This window comes from Cyprinodon variegatus, unplaced genomic scaffold (genome assembly GCF_000732505.1).
Source record: "Cyprinodon variegatus isolate N-32 unplaced genomic scaffold, C_variegatus-1.0 Scaffold269, whole genome shotgun sequence".
NCBI classification, from domain to species: domain Eukaryota; kingdom Metazoa; phylum Chordata; class Actinopteri; order Cyprinodontiformes; family Cyprinodontidae; genus Cyprinodon; species Cyprinodon variegatus.
In genome coordinates, this window is record NW_015150722.1 from 957,207 (window position 1) to 966,374 (window position 9,168).

The 9,168-nt window shown below is 36.9% G+C and overlaps 1 protein-coding gene across 1 annotated transcript in view; it reads left to right on the forward strand.

The window, feature by feature from the left end:
- Nucleotides 1–8,208: 8,208 nt before the first annotated feature.
- Nucleotides 8,209–9,168, forward strand: part of LOC107089872 (synaptotagmin-like protein 2) — a gene marked incomplete at its 3' end in the record, with an annotated part of 32,942 nt that continues 31,982 nt past the window's right edge. Inside the window, exon 1 of the mRNA XM_015382893.1 lies at nucleotides 8,209–8,251. The remainder of the gene's footprint in view (nucleotides 8,252–9,168) is intronic.

Genomic DNA, 9,168 nt, shown 5'->3' on the forward strand with positions numbered 1-9,168 from the left:
GCTTAGTGTGAGGGATCAAGTCAATGAGTCGATTCAATCAACTGGTTTTCCTTAGATAGAAAACTGGATGAATTTAAATGAATCAATCTGGTTAAATTGTAAAGATTTGTTGTAAATTGGCGCCATATAAATAAACTGAGTTGATTTAAATTGATTACTTGTATGTAATTATTACAATTGTATGTTACTATGCAACAATGGGAACTTTTGGTGGTACCATTAGATTACCACATAAAGGCTTCCATTATTGACCTCCACCTGCCAACAGCTTACAAAATAAATTGCAACTTATGATCAGGTAATTTAAGCATTATAAAGCTAAATTCAATTTACATATAAATAAGAGTTTAGGTAAGAATATTGACTTGTCGTCTTCTAGGTTTGGTTTTCTGTTTATTGCTAAGTGATAAACTGCATTTTACTACATAATTGCACGTTCGTTTATTGCTGTCAGTGAAATAAATGAGTTACCTGGTAATATCTGTTTGAAATCTAAGAAGTCTGAAATTACCATGTCTGCCTAAAATTGGAAGCACAGCACCATTAAAAAGTTCTCCATGAGCTCCATTAACTTGCTATGTTATTACCGTGTCATTACATGATTATTGATGTACGGTAAAAGGAAGCGTTTTTTTTTTCTTCGCCTAACTGCTGCAATAGTTGAGCTCTTACCGTGGTTCCTTGAAGCCAGCAAGTCAGTGCTCCTCCATAAGCCTGGGACAGACGAGGAGATGGTTTGCACAGCATCCCTACCTGACAACTGGAAACAGGACCCTGCAACACAGGTGAAAAAGGGGCTCTACACATAAGAGCCTCATTATTTGAGGATGTTAACAAAAAACGACTGTCCACACCGAACATGGGAAAATCCATCAAATCTGAATGTGTTATACAAATCCTTTCACCTGCACAGAAATATGAGCAGGTTTTGAAGTTTCCCACTCATATCCTTTTGGCCCAATGTAGCTCTGTCATTGCTGACAAATGTTCAGTCGCTGCATGAGGTCTGGTGGCAGTGGTGGTAGCAGGGTGTGGGGGGGTTTATCTTTTCATCACCCCAGTGGTCTTGGCTCGGCAATTGAGAAGGTTCTTTCTGCTGGGACCAGTTGTGGAGCACAGAGCCAAGCACATAGAGGTTCCAACCTGTCATGCTTTGTGCTCAGCGGTTTTCAGTCAGCACAGCAGCAGCCAAACTGCTAGGTGGAGCTGTTAACTGCTGCACAATTGCAGAACACGACCCCTTGACTTTGATTCCGACTCCTCGAGTTCCCTCACATAAGAAGGGCTTTTAAGAAGAGTTCAGGGGATTAACTGGTCTGTGCTGTCACATCTTCCATATGGAAACCAGATCCGATGAGGCAGAAAGAGGACACACAGGGTTCATGTGAATATGGAACATGAGATCCACCGACTGTGGCATGAAACTCTCATGTAAAGTTGACAGGAATATACCTGGGTTATCTTTTTTTTAAATTACACATCAATATCCAAAGTTTGTTTAAACTCAGCCTTTTTCTGTATGTTTGTCATCTACAAGAGAATTTACTGAATCTGTAGAGTTAAAGTACAGATAATTATGCTCTTGAGGTTAAAGAAATAAAAAGTATCTCTCAGATTGGCTTTTAAAGACTCCGTTTTTATTGTTCATTCCATATTTAGCTTATATTTCAGTTGCTTGTTCTTTAACCATTTTAGGTTGATTCTAAATAAAACCCAACAAACACCAAAAGTCATTTAAATGTTGGTTTTTAGGCTAAATCTGGTCGGTCCATCATAGTCTTGATTTATTCCAGAAATATTTGATGAAAATTGGGATGTTTGGTTGGTCTGATTTCGTCCCCTTTAGTTCAATAATAGACATTAAAAACTGGGTTTTCAACGTCTCTTTTCAACAATCAAAATATTACAGCTTTTCACCTTCCACTTTTCAACCAACTACTACTTCTCTTTCTTTTTTTTTTATTTAATCATAAACTTTTGCTCCTTTCTAGGATTTCCCTCACACATTCATGTTATAGGATACTATCATTATTGACTTTGCACACTGCATATGACAATAATCACCCCAAACAAAGACAACTTTACAAAAACACCAAAACATGTGAAAAAATATGAAATAATTACCCCACCCCGACTACCAAATAAATAAAATAAAAATGTAACACATTTACCATCAGATACACAGACTCATTTTATTTGCTTTATTTTGTGAGGGACAATCTCTTCTAGATCTATAAAGACTGCCCTGTTTAACCCACAGGCCTGTCATGAATAAATCTGTAAGGGAAATATCTCTACATATTTATCTATTCTTCATGTCATTAATAGCAATGGTACTTATTTAAAAAAAGCTAGAACTTCTTGATATATAATTGTGAGTTTACCTCTGGTGTGATGTTAATCTTGGGCCACATGCTATTTAAACTCTTAGATCTCACTACCTTAAAGCCTGTAGTTATTCCCTTACAAATTCTGGAGATTTATTTGTTCCAGAGGGTATCCCCATTCTTCAGATAGCCCCCTCTTCCCTGTGTAACTTGTTGCCTCTAGCGCTGTTTTACATTATTCCAATTCTAGCTGGGAGGGGCATTTCAAAATTGACTTTTTTCTCCTTAAGAACCTTTTTTGTACACATATACTATTTTGTTGTCCACCGTTTTTATGATGTGTTAACATTTTCTATTTTACTTATTGAATTAAAACTGCAGAGTTATTTTTCTGTCAAGCCTGCTTCAGTATTTCTCAATATCATAACTCGGAAATCGGAAACCAAAAGAGTAGAGTGGCTCTAGGCACTCTTTTGTTAGCCACTCAGTGTTCCACAACAAACGTGGCGGTGCAAATAAAATTCAAAAGTAGTGTTGATAAAATTTAAGGTCAGTTTATTTATATAGCGGCAATTCACAACACGTCATCTCAAGGAACTTTATACAGAGAATTCAACCAGATCATAGAAGTGGAATTGATTCAAATTTTTCCAACTAAGGAAAACCAGTTGATTGCATTGACTCATGACTCTTCAGCAATCCCTCACACTAAGCATGCTTGTAGCGACAGTTGAGAGGAAAAAATCCCTTTTAACAGGAAGAAACCTCCAGCAGAACCAGGCTCAGTGTGAGCGGCCATCTGCTGAGGCCGACTGAGGTTCAAGGAGACAGAAGCAGAGATAGAAAAAGAAGCATAGATGCAAAAGGCAACTGTCAACCAGCTCCACAGGCGGCCCCATCCAGGAAACACGCAGCCAGGCAGACGAGCTCCGAGCCAGCTCCCATATCAGAGGATGAAAGAGAGCACATCCAGTTAGTCACAGTCAGAGAAACAGGACTACACTGAAAAACAGGTAGAGCTTGAACATCTATAAACAAAAGAGTTGATGGCAGCAGCACAGCTGATATTTCTCTCCAGGATGGAGTCACAGTCAAAAAGGAACAGACCAGATGAAGCTACTATGAGAAAAAGCAGAGAGAGCAGAACGTTAGAGATTGAACTAACAGATTCTGTAGAATGGCAGATAGATAGAATGAAACAAAACAATGAAATGTGAATAATGAAAGGGGTCCCTATGTCCTCCAGCAGTCTATGCCTATAGCAGCATAGCAATAGAGATAGCTCAGGATAACCTGAGCCACTCTAACTAACTCTAACTATAACGTTATCAAAAGGAAAGTTTTAAGCCTTGCCTTAAAAGTAGACAGGATGTCTGCCTCACGGAATAAAACTGGTAGTTCAATTCAATTCAGTTTATTTATATAGCGCCAATTCACAACACATCTCAAGGCACTTTCCAGTTCACCAGTTCATCCAGTCAGATTAATTCAAAGTTTTCTATCTAAGGAAAACCAGTTGATTGCATCGACTCATTGACTCACATGCAATCCCTCATAGTTGGTTCCAGTTTTAGAGAGGAGCCTGATAACTAAAAGATCTGCAATCTTTTTTTCTTCTTTTGTTTGCGGTCTTTTTATTTGACCCATTACAGCTAAGATGTTTTTGCAGCCTAGTTTTGTTGTTATTTTTACACGTTGAATTTGATGAGGCAAGGCATTTTTTGATAAGGCACTGCGCCCTCCTGCCCCAGCATATAGCCAGCCTTGATCAAGAACATGTGTTGGAAAGTGCTTTTGCACAGTTAATGATATAACAGAAAAGGAAATTAGCTCAAAAGAAGAGGGTCTAAGCAGAACCACAGAAAACAGGTCTACAACAATCAAAACAAATATAATTTGTCAATCTTTAAATTAGTGTAGAATTAGTAATAAGTAGCCTAGCCTCTGTGAATCTGTCTAAGTGAACTATATCAGTTGTTCTAATGTAAATTAGAATTACCAAGAAGCATATATAGGTAATTCTACTTTAAATACATCATATTTATATTTGAGTGGACATTGTGTCTGAAAGTATGATTGCAGTTAAATCCCATTGCTAAATAAAAAACATTTCAAATCTTTGTCAGATAACTGGAATCACCAAAATCTAGCAAACTGTGAAATTTCTCTAAATTATTTGTTAAAAAATAATACACTGATTATAAAACATCCTTTGACAAACAATTTCCAAATTACCCCCAGAAAACATCTTTAAAGACCCTTTCTAATCCTTAACCAAGTGCATGTTTTAACCATAAGCATTGATATAGTGTACCTTTGAACCCTTGGAACCCTAAAGCTCTCCAGTAGTAAAACCAAAGAATAAAAGTACATTTGAAGCTGAGTTTTAAAGATAGGCATTGAAGGAGCCTCTCTTATGTGCAGAGGCAGAAAAGGCCCTTCCCCGTCTGAGATTCCTTTAAACCTTAGAAATTGAGTAGGGATGAAACAGCTCAGAGAAAAATGGTGGAGCATTGGTCGTTAAAACACTTAAAAATAAAAATGAGAATGTGAAAATGCACTTGGAGCCGGAGGAGTGAGCTTAAACATACTTGGTACCACGATTCTTAATGATTGCTTTTCGCCGCACATCGAGCACAACAGAATTTCCCTGCTGCATTTTGCATTCATAAAAGTAAATAAAATAAAAATATCTAGCCTTTGCTATATTGCCATGAGTCTTTGCCTTCATTTAGTTAGAACTGGGTCTGAAGTCCATCCATTGCTCCATCATGAAGCACTGAATCTTCTTTTTAATATGCAAACATGCTGCCACCCAGTGACAAGAAAGAGTATTTCCGTAAAAATTCAAAAAATATCCACTGGACTTGGTTTTCAAGATTTGAAGACGTTTCGCCACCTCTCCAGGAAGCTTTCTCAATTCAAATGGATTCGGAAAGAGTATAACATTACTCTGCCCATGTGTTAAAGCTGACAAAGATTAATTCATTTTAAATTGTCAAAAGGAAAACATTGGGCAATTTCTCACAGCAAATCTTACATTTTTGCACAGAATAATCACTACTTAATCAGTGGTTGAAAATCGCTGATTTAATTATTACGTTTGTGAGAAAAGACACAAAAAAAATGACTCCAACATAAGATATCGTAAGTCCTGCCCACATAATATTCATCATGCTGATGCTGAGAAAGCCACAGTCAGGAAACGGTTTGCAGCTGTCAGAGAGTTCACTGCAAAAATGTTCTGAAAATGAGTAAATATTTCTTAAAATAAGTGTATTTATCCTTAATTTCAGTAGACACAAGATGATGGGCCAATGGAATTAGCATCTTTACTCATAAAACAAGATAATCAGATAATATGCATTTGGAAGAAAGAGACTGCAGTTGTTGTTTTTTTATGTTGTTTAATTTGCAAAGTGTCTCACTTACTTGCTTAATTCAAGAAACAAATGCACTTATTTTTAGAAAAAATTATTAACCTAGGTTTAGTTTTTTGCAGCATTAAAGGGATAGTCCAGGACATAAAGTTGTATGAAATGTTCACCATCAATATCTGACATGTAGCAGTGTCTCTGCTGTCACCAAACCTCCTGCTGTGAGAAACAGACTAACATATTGGAAAAAACATATTTACAGTAATGTACTTTTCTTAGATTAATTAAAAAACTAAAATCCTGGTGCTATGTCAGCAGTGGCGGTTCTAGGAAATTTTAACAGAGGTGGCCGAGGGATGGCTAATGGAGTTCCAGAGGTGGCCAGGTTAGCATGGCTCCCGACCAGTGGCGGTTCCAGTAAATGTTCCTGGGGTGGTCAGGCAGGGGCCATGTGAACTGAAAACTGATAGGCACCAAAACTCAATCTATACTGATCAAAATCATCCCGCCAGAAAATAAATGAGCACAACATCTATATTTACCAGATAAATCCCTGAAGACCACATTTATTTTTGAATGAATATATACTTCTACCTAATATATACATTAATGAGTTGAGCAATGATCTTTTTCTTTAAAGAAGACGCCTAGGTGACTGGAGAGACAAACTCTCCCCTAGAAAACCATAAAAACTAATTCATAATAGAGCAAACATTCTGCATTAGTCCTCTTTATTTGACTTAGACATGAGACTTAGACAGATTTATTTTGTTATTTTGTATAGACAAGTAAAAACAAAAAGAAATTTAGCTAAGAACAGCTCTACAGACAATTTCATTTTTTAAAGGGCTTGAAAACAGTAAAAAAATATATAAAAACAGTAATATAAACATATGACTGTATATTTACAGTTTTAACATTTCAGTTTTTTTTTTTTTTACAATAAATATAATACAATACAATAAAATAACCCATGGCAGTGGGGAGGAAACTATTATGGAACCTGCTGGACCTGGGGAAGAGATGCCCAAATGAGAGTGGTCTATTGAATCCCAGCTGTTCCAGTTTGCCCATCAGATGCTGTGGGATGATGGTGTTAAAGCTGAACTGAAGTCCAGGAACAGCATCCGCACCTGGGTGTTCTTCTCCTGCAGGTGTGCCAGGCTCAGGTGGAGAGCAGCAGAGATGGCGTCCTCAGTGGAGCGGTTCCTCATCATGATTGGAGTCAATGCAACAGGCCGGTAATCATTTAGTGAGGTGACCTGAGGCTTCTTTGGGACTGGAATAATGGTGGCAGACTTGAAGCATGTTGGCACTATGGATTAGACCAGTGAGGTGTTAAAGATGTCTGTGAGGACACCAGCCAGCTGATCTGCACACTCCTTATCCACCCACCCAGGTATGTTATCAGGTCCTGGGGCCTTCCTTGGATTGACTGATTAACAGTCTTGGAGTGTCTCCATGGCACCCTCAGACAACACTCGGAACTCTTTAACTGTCGATTTAGCCCCAATAAGCTGCGGCTTATATGTAGAGATAAGCATGACTGATTCTGTTTCTCAATTTACAAGAACGCGAGTCCGTACTCGCGCTGTCGTGAACTCTGGTCTTGGCAAGAACACAGGAAAGTCTGGACTTGGTGAGAATGGGAGCATGCAGAATAAATCTGGGTCAATTGGAACTGGCCCTAATACAGGTTTTATTATTTTTTTATTTGTAGAAATAAAGTATTTTTTACAAGATATTAAACTTTTGCATCTTTTTCTGCTATTATTTACCCTTTTTACAGTGGATTATATGTATATATTCTGTAACCTTTTGCTTCTATAAAAATTAGAGTTAGTGTTTGCATTTAACAATTTGAATATATATAACTAAAGCTGCAATTCTACCTAAAATAGTTTTATAAAACTAATGGATTTTAAATATTTTTTTCAAATTAAAACATATTCTCTTGTTTTCATTGTAAATTTATTAATTTGATGTATAGAAACACAAACACAGTTCTTGCATTGTTGCATTGACTCTCTGTTGATTTTTGAATACATTTTAATGTTTTTATGTACTTATTTTAGGGAACCCACTGCCAAAATCTAGATACATGTTAAACCCTTATAATTAGCTTTTCTAACCTGTTTTGCATGTTCTGTTTGCTCCCGCACGCTTGGATCAGGCTGGTTAATCACTTGTTTTTTTAAGTCACATGCATGAAGGCAGGAGAAAATCCCCAAAAAGGAGTACAGTGTCCTGGAGACCAGAACTGAAGACCTCCCTTCTTCTCTCCTTGACTCAAACACATTCTGATACATTCAACATACACCTATGGACATATTCATGTAAACAGGGTTTTGGCTAAATGAGCCGTTTTAACTTTTTTTTTTATTCTTGTGAAGCCCTTTGAAATTTCAAATTTTTATTTATTGTATTAATAGAATAGAATTAAGAGAGCAGCGGCACTAGAAACTGCATGTCTTCTTGTGCCTCTCATGTAGCTCCTCCCACATACAGCAGATTTACTTTTCACTTGCTAAGGAGATACTGAGAAAGGTAAGTTCTTTTTTACTCAATTTATACTTGCATTGTTTTAAGTTTAATTGTTTTCTGTTCTATGATAATTCATGCCAGTAAAGTTTTAAAAGATTGACTTATATAAGTTGCTATGAGTGGAGAACATTTGCAAAAAAGAAGTAGTTTCATTCCAAAACCCACAAAATATATCATCATACAACATAGAGAAGGAGAAATCTGTCAAGTTTCTGTGTTGTTCTCAACCAAATTATAAGAACTACGTTAATATGAAAGTAATGACTTATTTCAGCAGTGGGATATATCTGTCAACAGCTGTCAAAGCTGTAAGTTGTGGTGGTAATTTTCTTTCTAAACAGTTATATTTACTATTTACAACATTTGAACTGAACTGGCCTCATATATACATTATTAAACAAAGGCATTTGCTAAAAATCTCAACATGCCCTCTAATCCACAATGCTAAACCTCTTTGGGATTAAATGTGAAAAAGCATAGCTGACGTTCAGCATACAGCTGCAATTCTAGATATCCTTTTCTACTTTCTTTTCTTTTAAGTCTGACCAGTTTCAGAATGAACTTTGCCAGGGAGTGGTGACTCCAATTTGTTTTTAGATCCTGCTGTTAGTGTGACGAACAAACCTAAAAAGACAAATGTTCCACTTTTTTCTTGCAAGAAACAAGGAAATAATTTTGCAGCATTTCACAACTAGGCTTCCACTCAGGAACAACTGGAAATACAACATTCCTTTTTCTGCCGTGCTGCTATGCAACACCAAAGCAGTGCTGCAGCTAAGGGGCATCAGCTCCAACGTTTGAAAAAATCTGTTCCTGTTTTTAATAAAGGGAATTTTAAGAACTCATATAATGGTTGCACACAATACAAACAAGGATGAATCACGCTGTGCATAACATCCAAACAGCTTTTCTACTAAGAG